The 15,089-nt window shown below is 43.6% G+C and overlaps 1 pseudogene; it reads left to right on the forward strand.

The window, feature by feature from the left end:
* Positions 1-6,447: 6,447 nt before the first annotated feature.
* LOC123142763 (uncharacterized) lies at positions 6,448-13,682 on the forward strand (annotated as a pseudogene).
* The last annotated feature ends 1,407 nt before the right edge of the window (positions 13,683-15,089 follow it).

A 15,089-nucleotide genomic window follows, 5' to 3' on the forward strand; every position in this document is an offset into this window, starting at 1 on the left:
AAAGACATGATTATGATGGCTCCGGTGACCCAATGCTGGTGCAAGAAGGAGCCCGTGGTGACGGCTCCGGTGACCGAACAGAGTCCGGCCAGGTAAATATATTAGTTAAGCCTGTGCTGACTAGCTAATTGATGCATTCATTGTTTTGGTATGTACACATATTAATTAACTCTCGTCCTTCTTCTTTTTTCTAGCCCTCCGGATCGAGCACAACTTCGGTGAAGAGACGAGGCCCGAAGAAAAAGTTGCGCTCGGATGAAAGGTTTGAGATCACAGCAATCGCGCGCGACGGCCAACCGATTGAACCCATCCGGACAAAGGAAGCATTTGCTGCTCAGTGCGGGGTTCTTGTTAGGTACAATATCCCGATCAGCATCCATCAATGGTATAAGCCTAAGAAAGAAGACCCTGAGGTGTCTTATGTCAATGATATGCAGAAAGATGATCTTTGGACTGAGCTGAAGGCAAATTTCACCCTACCGCCAAAGGAGGATCCGGAGAAGCCAGTTAAAGAGCAATTAATCAAGTCTCATGCTCTTAAGAAGATGGCAGACCTATTCAGGAGGTGGAAGAATGAGCTGAAAACGTTTGTCGACAAAGAAGAGACACCAGAATTCATCGGCAAATATGAGAAGATCAGAGATCACTGGCCCGCATTTGTGGCCCACAAGACATCGGAAAAGAGTAAGAAGATGTCAGCGAAAAACAAGAAGAATGCTGTGAAGAAGAAGCTTCACCATCGCACGGGGTCAGGTGGCTACCTCAAAGCCCGGCCTAAGTGGGCCAAGGCTGAGAATGATCTGCTTGATAAAGGGATCGAACCAGAGACAATGAACTGGCCAGACCGTTGCCAGACTTGGTTCTTCGGGGCTGGCGGAACCTTGGACCCTGTATCAGGGAAGTGCGTTTGGACGGACGAGCAAATGAGAATACCAGTCAAGAGGCTTCAGCACTATATCGATGCAGCACAGCAAGGGACGTTCGTTCCAGACAGAGAGAACGACGAGCTCACAATGGCCCTTGGGAATCCCGAGCACCCTGGATGGACACGAGGCACGCCAGGCGCCGTTTCGTGGAAGGCTGGTTTTCCGGACGCAGGCGGTTACAAATGCCAGGAGAGGAGGAAAAAAGTGGAGCAGACCCAAATTCAGAAGTTGCACGAAAGGGTTCAAGCGCTAGAGGAACGAGACGTAGCTCGCAGCAAGCGACCTGCCGAAACTACCCCGCCATCTCAGCGGAGAAGCAGCATGGCTTCTATCGAGCTGCTTCAGCCGGAGCATGTCTTGACGGCTCCTGCTAGCTACTCCGTGGATGCTATCACGGAGTCTCAACATTGCCACCTTATGACGCAATGGCAGAGCTTCAAAGTCAAGGCGGCTGTCGGCTCTGTTCGACCTCCTGAACCCGGCGCAACTTTTCACTGTCGTCCGATTCCAGAAGGATATGCTAGGGTGACGGTGGACGAAATAACGGAGGGATTTGAGGACCTCTAGCTTGACCACCCTACCGGTGAAGGGGAGACTCGGCTGGGTTCTGCTCTGAAGACTTCATGCCTATGGCGGAAGGAGCTCATCAACCTGCCGAACTGGACGCCTCCGCCTCCTCCTCCTCCTCCGGCGAGTCAGGGCACTCCGCCTCCTCCTCCAGTGAGTGATCAGGGCACTCAGCCTCCTTCTTCGGCGCGTGGCGGCACTCCGCCTCCTTCTCCGCCTGCGCCGGCGCGCCCGAGCAGCCAGCCTTCTCCTTCTCCGCCTCGTCAGCAAGGGCGGAAGAGACCCGCCGCCGCTCCGGCTGCTCCGGCGCATCGTAGTCCTTCTCCTCCGCCTCGTAAGCAAGGAAAGAAGACAGCCGCAGCCGCTCCGGCTGCTCTGCCGGCATCTAGCAGTACAGCCAGAGGCGGGAGGCAATACATATTCGGTCCTTCTCTGAAGAATCCAGAGAAGTTACCATATGAGAGGACCGAGGAGGAAACCACAAAGATCGTGCAAGCCGAAGTGACGAACTTCTTTGAAGGGGTGAAAGCAAAGAAACATCCACCTCCAGAGGAGAAGGTAGATCCGGTGAAAGCGAAGCGCACTCTGGCTGCCCTGACAAAACCACCAAAGTCTCCGCCGAAAGGCAACTATGAGCGCATTATTGCAAAGACATTTGTCGAAGCGGAGCGGTCGGGAAGTACTGTCAGTGATCAAAGGTTAAAAGAACGACGAGGTGGGAAAAAAATTGCCCAGCTCGGCGAACAAGCGAACCAATCGTGCCCCCCGCTCAAGGTGTCTAGCGACATCGTCGCTAATGATCCGAGGATGGTGCCCGGTTATAGCAATCTTGGAGATTACCTGCCCGACCATGTACATTATGATTTCTTGGAGGTGGAGGAACACAGATACGAGTACGGGAAGCCTCTCGTCAAAGATGAAAGATCTCTAACAACGATGATGCGAAGATTACATGATTGGTACATGAAAACCTGAGGAGTTCTTCCAGTTTTTCAATCAAAAGGCCCTCGATAAATCAACGGTCACTTGCTACTGTCTGTAAGTAGTACTACTTCTATCATTAAGTCTCTCTATATAGGTCAGCTCTTTCATTGCATGTATTTATAATTATCCTCACTATATTATGCAGATTGAAGATCGCCGAATTGAAGAAAAGACAAACCGATGATATTGGGTTCATTAACACAAATCTCATAGATGCAACTGAGGTTAAATATCATGCCGAAAATACCGAGGCCAACTTGCTACGATCGTTGGTAATAAATGAAAACAAAGATATAATACTCTTTCCTTACAACTTCAAGTGAGTGTTACTGTCTTGTGCATATTCGGTTTCCCTTATTAGTCCAGGTTATAGTAATGTAATTGATGACTTATGCATGCGTGCGCAGCTTCCACTATATTCTCTTAGAGATTAAGCTTGAGCAGGGAGTAGTAACCGTCTTAGACTCGAGACGAAAAGATCCCCAGGACTATGCCGACATGACTCAAATGCTCGAGAAGTAAGTTAAATCGATCATTATCCACCATATCAGCAACTTTGTTCATTTCCTGATATCAAGTAATTGTTTTCTTTGTCTGGCAGGGTTTGGAGAAAATTCACCAAAAAAGCTCCGGGACTGCCGAAGAAGCTGCAATTTAGACACTCGAAAGTAAGTACTATAGTAGCATGTTCCGCGCATCTCCTAGTGATTCAAGCGCTTGTTTCATCAATACCATTTAGCATGCTTGCTTATCAGTTTGATTGACCTCTATTTCTTGTAAAGTGGTTGTGGCAGGAACAAGGGAATGATTTCTGGGGATACTACGTTTGCGAGTCCATCCGCCACACGACCTGTGAGCGGGGCTACTCTGACGAACAATATGAAGTGCGTAAGCAATAATATTCACAATTTTATTTTATTACCATCATTTGTGTTGAGTTTCATTTATTCATATATATATATATATATATATATATATATATATATATATATATATATATATATATATATATATATATATATATGTATTGACCCCCTTCTTCAAATTAGATCTTTTGGATGCGGGATGAACTCCTACTACCAGATCGTATGCGAGCAATTCAAGAGGAATTGGCGGCATTCTTCCTTGACCACGTGATCGCTGAAAACGGAGAATACTATGTGGACCCTGTGTTCATATATAATTAGGAGATTATTGTAAGAGATAATTATTGTATATATGTAGCCGGTAGTGTCGGATAGATATACGAGAACTTGTTGTTCGACCAATCTCTCGGAGAAGGAGAGGTGGTCGATATCACTTCTCTCTGTATGCATATGTTCATGACGATCTTCTGTTTCCTTCATTTGCTTACTAGCTAGCGTGTCTAGTCCTCTCTATACATATATAGTACGTAGCGTCGACCAAGCACGGAGATAAGAGAGGACACTTCTCTCTATTAATTAGCTAGCTAACACAATATATGAAACACCTAAATTAACCCCCCAAAACCCCCAACCCCCCCTCTTCAAAAAAAACAAAAACAAAAATCCCAGCCCCTGAAATGCTGACGCGTGGATGCCTATTGGTCCCGGTTAGTGCCACCAACCGGGACCAAAGGCCCTCCTGCCTGGGCTCGCCGCATCGGCCACGTGGAGGCCCATCTGTCCCGGTTCGTGTAAGAACCGGGACTAAAGGGCTAGGGCATTAGTAACGACCCTTTAGTCCCGGTTCAACAACTGGGACAAAAGGCCCTTACCAACCGGGACAGATGACCCTTTTTCTACTAGTGTAGGAAGATTGAAACCCTTTAAGAAGAAATAAAATAAAAAATAAAAACAAAATAATGAAGTTTTCTAGGGAAAAAGGAAATCCTTTAAGAAGAAAGAAAATAAAAAAACTAAAACTACAACTAAATAATGAAGTTTTGTGGAAGAATGGAACCCTTTAAGAAAATAATACAAAAACAAAAACTAAAACAAAATAATAAAGTTTTTTGTGTAAGAATGAAACCCTTTAAGAATAAAGAAAATATAAAAACAAAAACAAAAACAAAACAATGAAGTTTTCTAGGGGAAAAAAACCTTTAAGAAGAAAGAAAATTAAAAAATAACTTGTACACAAGTATGCCCTGAAATTGCACTTTTTGTAATATGCAAAAAATAAGCATATACACTGCAAGTTTTGCTCTCTACTATAATTTACACACATGGGGTGTCATACTTGTGTTGTGTGTATACTTACTTAGAAACACAAAAATAAAAATAAAATTTTCTAAGAAGAAATCAAGTATAGTGGCATTGGTACCACCCTTTAAGAAGAAAGTAAGTAAAAAATAATAATGATACAATTTGCACATAATTTACACATAAACTGCACTTTAATAGTGATGTAAAAATAAACATATAATCGTGAATTTTACATAAAAATGAAGTTTTTAAACAAGGAACTAATTAGTGGCATTGGTATCGTCCTTAAAAATAGGAAATGAATTTAAAGTAATAAACATAATAAAACAAATAAAGTTTGATAAGAGAGAATAAATTAGTGACACTGGTATTACTTTTAAGAAGAAAGAAAATGGAAAAATTAACTTGCACACAACTTTGCAGTGAAATCTCATTTTTTATAATATGCAGCGAATACACATATAGTAATGCAAATTTAGCAGTCTAGTATAATATAGACACCTATTGTATATTACTTTCATGCATACATACACATAATAATAGGAAAATATATTTAATTAGAAAAAAAGAAAAAGGAAAATTTGAAAAATAAGAAATAAAAGCATACACATGCAGAAAACAAGAGCAAACACATGAGCAAAAGCATGCATACACACTAACATTGGGATGCATTTCATATATGCATGCGCGTGCAAGACCCATGAACTGGAGACATGCTTGCAAGACCCATGAACTGGAGACGTGCTCGCGCCTATCGAGGGCGTCAATGAGCCGCCGCTAGTGTACCTGGCGCCCACCTTCTCTCGCTGCGGCGGAAGCTCCTGGACGCCGAGGCGCATGGACACGCCGTCCTCGTCGTCCTCGGGCGCCCGCTCCTCCGGGTCGGCGCCGCTCCTCCCGGTCAAACCCGAGCCGTAGGAGACGTCGCTCCGTCGGCGCACCCGCGGCGGCAACCTCGTCATTAAGGAGGGCGGCCGCGTTCCTTCTCCCCCTCCCGGCAATAAATAGCACGGCTTGGTAGCGCATGATCCTACTCATGCACAAATCCTACTACTACTACTACTAGTGCTAACCCTAGCTCGGGACGTATGGGCACGCTGTTGTTGTTGCTGTATAGGCACAAGTCCAAATCACCTGTCATATACTCCCAGGAATATCTTGAACATTACTATCTCCGTCTTGGTTTATTAGTCTCCGTTGTATTCCGTGCCAAATTTTGATCATAGATTTAAATAACAAAATATTCATGCATGTCACAAAAAATTATATCATTGAAAACTATGTTCAAATACGAATCCAACGGTATACTTTTTGTTGACATGCATCAACATTTTATTAGTGGTAGATTTTTCGACAAACTTTGACACAAATTATAAAGAAAACCAATAAACCGGTACGGAGGTAGCACATTACATTACATTCAAGAAAAGAAAAAAAAAATAGACTCCTAGTAGTAATTAAAGGAGTACTACAAGGCCATGGGCATTGACGGCTTGACGAGTCCAAATGACAAGTACGCTTCTACCCCTATGCGCGATGCACCCTGTTGAACATATGCGCCCGGCCCACTGCGCACCGGCGCGAAACGTGCCATTGCATCAAGCGCTCCGCTGCGCACCGGCGCATGGACCGGGCGTAGCGTAGCTCCGTTGCACGACCCCTGTGCCCCTGATTTGCCGCTGCCCCTGATAAGCCCTCCCTCCCCTTCGTTTCGCGTTCACAGGAAGCTGCATCCGCGTGCCGCCGTACCCGCCCTGCCCCTCCGGCGTCGCCGAACCCACTCGTCCGGCTTCGGCGACGCCATGGGGCCCAAGTCCAAGTCCAAGGCCCGGTCGTCTCGACGGAAATCGCTGGCCAGACCGAGGTAGCTTTCCCCCCTAATTAACCTTTCCTTTTTGGATGCGATGCGGCGCCATTAGTGACCGATCGATCCAGACCAAGCTCACCGTGTATCCTCTATGTTCCTTCCTAGTGACCCAATGCAGGAGCTTAAGTGCACTCAGCAAATGGCAAAAGACTGGATTACTTCAGATCCAGATTTTTTTGGCAAGGAGACAGTGAAAAGAAAAAGTATAGACTAACCAAATGGAGCGTCGTTTGTCGACCGAAAGACCAAGGAGGCTTAGGTGTTCAGGACCTCCAGGTCAAGAATGATGCCTTACTCAGTAAATGGTTGTTCAAGCTACTTACTGAGGATGGTGTTTGGCAAACTATGCTACGCAACAAGTATTTGGGCCAAAAGGCGTTGTCCCAGACATATTGGAAGCCCGGTGACTCGCATTTTTGGGCTGGTCTGATGGCGGTAAAGAAACATCTTTTCCGTTTCGGATCCTTCGCGATAAAGGACGGCTCGGAGATACGTTTCTGGGAGGATAAGTGGCTAGGAAATACCACTCTCCGAGAACAATACCCAGCCTTTTACCGCATTGTACGTGATAAGAATGATACTCTTGTGCATGTGATGACCACATCCCCGCCAGATATATCATTTCTAAGGGATTTGGTTGGGCCCCGTCTTGTGTCATGGCAACATCTTCTATCCCGTTTGGATTCGATTAACTTGACACAAGGGCGGGATGTGTTTCGCTGGAATCTTACTACATCTGGGTCGTTCACAGTTGACTCTATGTATCGTGCACTATCGCACACAGAGATTCCAGTGGCCAATAATAAACAAATCTGGAAATCAAAGATGCCACTAAAAGTTATGATTTTCATGTGGTATCTTCGGAGAGGAGTTGTGCTAACTAAAGACAACTTCGCTCGACGCAACTGGAAAGGAAGCAAGAAATGTAGTTTTTGTACTCATGACGAGACAATCAAACATCTCTTCTTTCAATGCAAGTTTGCGCGTTCTACATGGTCAGTTATCCAAATAGCGTCAAATTTGTATCCACCAACAAGTGTTACCAATATATATGGTCACTGGCTTGATGGAATACCAAATACTTTTAGTACGCTAATACGGGTGGGAGCGTCTGCCTTACCATGGTCGCTTTGGCTATGTACAAATGATTGCATTTTTAATGGCAAAATCTCTTCTCCTATGCAGGTTATTTACCGTTGTACGCACTGGCTTCGTATGTGGTCTACTCTGCACCGAACGGAGTACCAATCGTTGTTCAAGGCGGTGTGTATGCGGTTGGAGCGGGTGGCCAGGGAGGTTTTTACCCAACATGGGTGGCAGCATAATCTCCGAATCGGTCCACCTTCTCCATCGACATAGGCATAGTTTCGGCCCCATATGGCTTTAGTGTTGCCACTTTGTCGTTTTTTATATCTTTTGTCAGACTGTTTCTTTGATGGCTGTGTGCATCTTAGCTATGCAGAGGCCGGGTATCGCTCTTTATGCTTTGTATCCGCTCGATGCTACATTTTGAGTTAATAAAAGCGCCCTTTATCGAAAAAAAGTGCACTCAGCACTACGATCGTGAGCATATGTTTGAGTTGAATCAAAAGCGGCTGCGGACCAAATATTGCGATCTTTGTTTGACGTGCGTGCTTATGGATGCGGTCAGGGATATATGTGTCTGCCCGCTATGGTGGTCAGGAGAAGACGGAGAGGAAGAAGAACAAGTCAGCAAGACGCACTGCTGCCAAGGAGCCTGCAAAACCAAACAACAGCGCTTCCTGGGTTTGCTTGGAGTGCGGTAGCTTTTTTTGTGGTGGTGCAGGATTGGAGCCAGAGGGCCATGTTAGAGCACATCACAAGGAGAAACCTGAGCATCGGTGGTTTGCCAACTCCGATAATACGGATGTACTCTACTGTTGTGAGTGTAACCAGGAGGTTCCTCTCAAGGTTTTTAAGTATCTTCCATCACAAAACAAAGGCACAGCGAAATCAGCAGAAGCTTCAACTGAGTTAGGGCCAAACACCAACACACTTGATCCGAAGGATGATGATGGTTTGGACAAGAAGGAGGTGGTGACACCACAGCAGATAGAACCGGTGGAGGTGGATGGCAAGGGATCCAGCAGTTCGTCATCTCCTCACTCGGAGGATGATGATGGTTTGGACAAGAAGGAAGTGGTGACACCGCAGATGAAACTGGTGGAGGTTGAGGACAAGGGATCCAACAGTCCATGATCTCCTCACTCGGAGGACATAACCAAGGAGCCTGTTTCCATATGCCAGTAAGAGGAGATAGCCAAGGAGGACGTCGCCAAATGTAATGTCATCAGGGGGCTTCCGAATGCCGGCAACACCTGTTTTTTTCAACGCCATGCTGCAGTGCTTATTGGCCCTTGACCCACTACGCCACATAATGATGGGACGAAATGTTTGCACAGGGCCAATTGCTGCACTTTTCAAGGAGCTCTTTGTCGACACAAGTGCTTCAAGCAATGCAAAAGACTTCCTTGACCAAAGAAAACTGTTTACATATGTCTGCTCAAGGTGCCCCCAATTCAATACCGGCAGAATGGAGGATGCCGAAGAACTCATCCAACATTTTCTTCATGGTTTGGATGAAGAGGAAGATGAAGCACATCAACCTTCAATGGATGCTTCAAAGAAGGTCACAATTGTTAATTCTATCTTTGCGGGCGAGGAGTCTAGTGCTATATCCAGCACAGAATGTGTACACGGTTCCGATAAACGTGAAAGGACCCTTCTATTCCGACTGCCAATTCCACATAGGAAGCACCATGCTATAGCTTCCAGAAGCAGCAATAAAGCTGATGCTGAGGTGCATAGTGGTGATGATCCTGTATCAATTGAGGATTGCTTCTCTTTGTACACTGAGAAAGAGTTGATACCTGATTGGTTCTGTCGGTCTTACACTGATACAGTTAATACGAACACATCTGAAACAAAACCTGTCGTGGAGTCAGGTGGTGACGATAACCAAAATAACCAGAAACAGGAAACAACAAAAGTTTCCAGAGCTGCAAGGAAAAGACTGCTTATAACCAGAGCTCCAGATGTAATGGTGGTTAGTTTGATCAGGCAACAAAGTGCTCCTAATATTGTTGGGTATGTTAAATTGGAAGGACATGTGCGCTTCAAGGAGATTCTTGATATGCAGCCATACATGGACAAAAGGTACTGTTTTCTAATGCCTTTTGAATTCTATGTTATAGAAGTGGTTTGGTCTCCCATTGATTTGCCGCGCCCACTCATTCATCCATCAACCCCTTCAGTTTTGATCCCCTTTCAGATGCAAGATTAACACATGCATGTGATTGCATCAGTAATTAAGGCACTACCCATTTTTAATAGTCTTGTTCGGATGTATAAGAAATCATTTTACCTGAATCTAAAAAATTGTTTGACCGACTATTGTAGGAAAAAACATTCCTTGACCGACTGAATATAGATCCATGCATCAACCACAGTCATAGCGCAGTGTTAGGAACTACTCCAGCTATTTGCAAGCATGAAACGTTAACTAATTAATAAATATAACTCAAAGTTAAAACTATAATCAATAAAAACCAATCGTTTGTCCAAATTAAAAAACAGAAACTGGTATAATTGAAGTTAGCTTAGTTTAATTAGGTCCATATGCATGAAAAAGCGCGAGCAGATAGATTAGCTAGGATCCATGACATGAAAATGAACTATAAGTTTTGACTTAGTATTCTTTTGTCCCTCGTCAGCGACAAACAAAGGCATGCATACTTTCTCTTCCTAGTTTTGAAAATGAACCATTAATTAACTAACTCTATACATTCCCATCTCCCTCCCTAACCAAAGAAGATCTTCAACCACTACCTAGCTACTAATCATCCTTATGTAGTTCCAGAAAATTATTTAGGCTGAACTGGGTGTGGATATTTTCGAATTTGGCATCCCAGTATTTGTGATGTATGAGCGGGCGATAGTTCTGTACAGCTCTATGACTGCTTTGGTCATCACTATTTCCTGTAATTTTCAGATTTGTCGAGAATGACAATAACACCTACCATCTAGTTGGTGTTGCTCAACACATTGGAGATCGGAAAGGAGGTCATTATATTGCGTATGTAAGGGCTAGCAAGATGAATGGTCAGGAACATCAAAGCAATGACAAGTCTTGGTTTTATGCAAGCGATAAGATAATCAGAGAAGCAAGTTTGCAGGAAGTTCTTGGTTGCGAGGCCTACATTCTTTTATATTAGAGGGTGGGAGACTAAGACTTTATTAGTTATTCTGTGCTTGTTGCCATGTTTGTTTTGTTTCAATAAACATCAATGTTCTGTTTGCAGTGTTCAACTCATGAAGCCCAATCTTCTTCTGCCAATGTCACGAGTGAGGAACCTAGACTTGGCGGTATGAACCTTCTGCCAATGATGCCCAATCTTGTCGGGGATTTGATTCCTCCACCCATAGATGAATTGGTCCAATGGGATGAGCAGAGGAACCACAACGGGGATAAAAGGAGAGAGCAGCAAGCGGACAAGAAAAATGCCACACTGCTACCTATGTTTTGGGAGTTTATTGATCCGTATGTTTATCTCGGCTTTCTATGTTTTTCCCTCATGTTACTCAACGGGTTCTAAACAAGATAATTATATTTTGATAGGTTCACTCTATCTGGAGAAAAGGTGTCATATTACCGTCTTCAATTGTGGGGCATGCTTGTGAGAGGTTGTGGATCAAGGGAGATGTACATCCTCTACTCGCATCTCTTGAGTCAATCAAAGGACCTTGCAATGGGAGTCTGCAATGGTGACGAAAGGTATAATTTTGACAAAATTATCTTGTATGCAATTAAATAAAGCAATAGTTGTGTTCAAGATTTTAATACTGTTGTACTGAACATTGTAAAACAGGCCGAGGGTGAAGTTAACAGAAATTGCCAGGAATTATATGCTGAAACTTGTAACGAGTTTGAACATGGTGGTGACAGAATCCGCAAGGAATTCAATGCAGCAGCTTGACCTAAGATTTCTTGAAATGCCCAACAAGTAATGGCCTCAACCCCTTCTCTTTTGTTTTACTATTTATTCAAGGGGTGCATGGAAGCTTGTTATCCATGTGCCTGAATCATGAGTTGGTCGCGAAATCTTATGGGTTTCACCTCTAGCCTACCCCAACTTTTTTGAGACTAAAGGCTTTGTTGTTGTTGTTGTTGTTGTTGTATACAAATCAGTTTTTTTATCCTAGTGTTTAATTAGATACCGTTGTATATATGTTTTCAGGCATTAAGACTTGAAGGAGTCTCTTGGCGCTGATTTGCTTAGAAATATGGATGTCTATGGTCATGTTGGGGAGCAAATTATGATACCTTTGCCTGATAAATGCGCCTTGATCCAGGGACTTACTGAATATGTGATTAGCAAGCACAGAGCTAGGTACTCATGGGAAGGCGATTTTGGCATAGAAGATATGGATGTCTATGACGGCAAGGTAGTCATCACAAAGAGTCCCAAATTATTTGAGATACTACCTCGAATATCGCCTGAGATGGACACGGCGATGGAGAAAGATTTGATAGCATTGCAACAAAAGTGCTCAAGAAATTCATCTATCGTCAAATTTACGTGCCTTACCTAACACCTTTTCATATATTCTTGAGTGGAATGGGACAATATGCTAAATGGTGGTCAGACCTAGTCATGACGAAGGATCTGCAGGAACTAATACTGCATTATCCTTTTTTTCAAGCCTTCAAGGGCTAGGTTGAACTTGCTGGTAGGCATCTTTGATGCATGGAGATCGTTCGATGAAAAAGATATGAGTCCCTTATTTAAGAAAATCTTGAAGAAGACACATGGATTGGCATGGTTAGAGGACATGGAGTCGGTTCTTAATCAGATCATCCTTGATGTCTTTCGTTACAAAAACAAGGATGCTAACTATTATGAAGCAGAATTGCATTTCTTGATTGAGTTGTCAAGGCATCTTGCAGTAGATGGTACCGCGAAGTCCTTCGATTATCAGTGTGAGGATGGCTCCCGCAAACAAATGGTGCAAACTCTTGATGAACTTGAGGTTGGCGGTGCTTACTACCTTGAGAAATTTGTGGTGGCTGCTTTGACTGCTTTGTTAGAGCAATCAGCGATGAAAGATATGTATGTCTTTGTACTGCCCACAACTGCATTTTATTTGTCTTTTCTGTTTAGTTATATTAACTGCTAAGTATTATTTAATCTGCAGGTTGGAGTCTGTTTGGGAGTGCTACAAGAACTGCAATTTCCCATCTCAGAATTAAATTAGCAATCATTCATGGAGGAGAAAGATGTGGCTGAGCCAGGTACACCTTATCATGTCCATGCAATTCATTGAGATGTGAGTTTAGTTGCTCGTGAATGAAAGAGCTTATCAGTTTTGTTGCATAATCAAGAACAAAGGAAAATATTGTTCTCAAGTCTGGTATGTGTAAATCGTACAGCTTGTTTGTTCCACCAAATGATAGCGAAACAATTTTTATGTTCTCTTCAAGAAGTAGGCACATCACCATATTATTCAAATGTTGCCTTATCAGAGTTATAACAATTTTGTGATCTTAAAATCATCTCTTCTTTGTTCCCTTATTCTTATGCAAAATGTATTTGCTCCTTTTAATTCAAAGGTTTCACTGAAGCTTGTTGATATTTTAGTCAGCCATGGTATTAATTGTCTGCGATATGGTTTACGGATAGTGAGCAATTCAATGGTGCTACATATCCCTTTCAAATGGCCGCTACATGGAAGAGAGCTGTCAATGGCTCGCCGACTGCACGAAAACGACGAACCACTCCTAATTACAATGGCCTCTACATGGATTAGATAGTGAAGCTAGATATGAACATGGATTCTGTTTTGCTCTATTTGGGTCATCAGGGTAGTCATTGTAATGTTGCTCTTTCATTCGTACGAGTAGGTGACTGCTGTTGTATCTGGGAACCTGATGTACACTGACTTTGCAATGGAGCCATGGAGTTGCAGACTTATTATTTGTCAAAAAGGTTAATTACTGGATTCTGATTTGCAAGTTTATGTTAGTACTGAATTTTGATTTGTAGAGTCAAGTGGCCTTAGCCCTCAGGCACTGCCGGGTACCTTCCCCTTGCAGCCGCGGCAATATCCCATGTTGAGGTCTTGAAGATAAATAACATGACAGAACTTTGACGTACATTTTGGTTTGTCTTCCATAGTGGAGCCATGCACAGTTTTTTCTAAAATGTTCATTACTACTAAATATTGATTTGCAAGGTTGTGATGGTGCTAAATTTTGATTTGCAAGGTTATGGTATTACTGATTTTTTATTTGCAAAGTTAAAATTATTTCCAGGTACTTGATACACGCTGCAACCAAAGCATAGCAAGTTTGCATGATTAAAGAGACATGACAGGTTAGTAGATTGAAAGTGCAGTGCACTCAACAACATGAAATGGAACGAAAATATGGTAGCACATGAAATAGAATGAAAACTCAGTCGCCTGACATGTAGCTAACGCGATTATTTGTAGATACCGTTTCTAATTCATCTTCAAGCTTTGTGGCAACGCCAGTCTTTTTTCTTTCATATCCGCAGAGGTCTGAATCGCGAGAGCAAAAAGTCCATAGTACCATGCATCTAGAATCTTAAAATTTGACAAGATCCCTCCCAGAGTCCCAGAGGCCTAAATCACAAGAAGTCTGAAACTCAGAACCTCTTCAGAACCTCATCTGCTCACGGCAATTTCAGTAGTGGGCAAGGCCCCTGCTGAGCAGCGTTGGCCAAAATCTGCAAAGGAACAATTCTTTTGCAAGACCATAAATATCGCATGCACACCAGTACCTAGGATTGATGATGAGGTGTTGAACATGTCCAGGAGTTAATTCAACAGCGATTCATCAATATATACACTTGTGCTGCCCCCCTTGAGTTAATACTAACAATCTGGCCATGTTGATGAGCAAGCACCTTGACTTGGATCCACCAGACATCAAATCCCTGTGCAGTGTTCATGGGCATCTCGGCTCGGATCACTGCACGCGTACACCTTGTCTTGTCTGTACTGTGCACTGCTCGCCCCATGTGTGCACCCTGAATCCCTGACCCGGCCCTGCATCTTCTTCTATACCTCATGTTATTCAGATGATGAAACAAACAGGTGAAATCCACGCAGTAAAAAACAACACCATTCATTTCCCCTTCGTCTTCTTCTTAAAGGAAGAAACATGAACACTCAAAGACCTTAAAAACTCCTGCATGCAGCAGCAATAGCAACAGCACGTTCTGTTCTGAACCACGCTCCATCAATGTTGACGATGTGCTGCACTGTCTACAACTCTGCGCGGTGGAAGTCGATCTCGCTCCCACTGTACATGCTGCGGGCTTTGTTTCATTTTTCTTTTGAGGGGGGGGGGGGGGGGGGGGGGGGGGGGCTTTGTTTCACGAAAGAAGAAGAATACGTATTTTTTTAGTACTTATATAATAGAGAAGAAAAGAAAAGGATTTGTTTTCGTAAACGCGCCACCCGGCCTCTCCGGTCTTCACGTGTTCTACGGTCTGCTTCATAATCGCGTTTTCATTTGTATGTAGTATAAAA

The sequence above is a fragment of the Triticum aestivum genome, chromosome 6D (genome assembly GCF_018294505.1).
Source record: "Triticum aestivum cultivar Chinese Spring chromosome 6D, IWGSC CS RefSeq v2.1, whole genome shotgun sequence".
NCBI lineage: Eukaryota > Viridiplantae > Streptophyta > Magnoliopsida > Poales > Poaceae > Triticum > Triticum aestivum.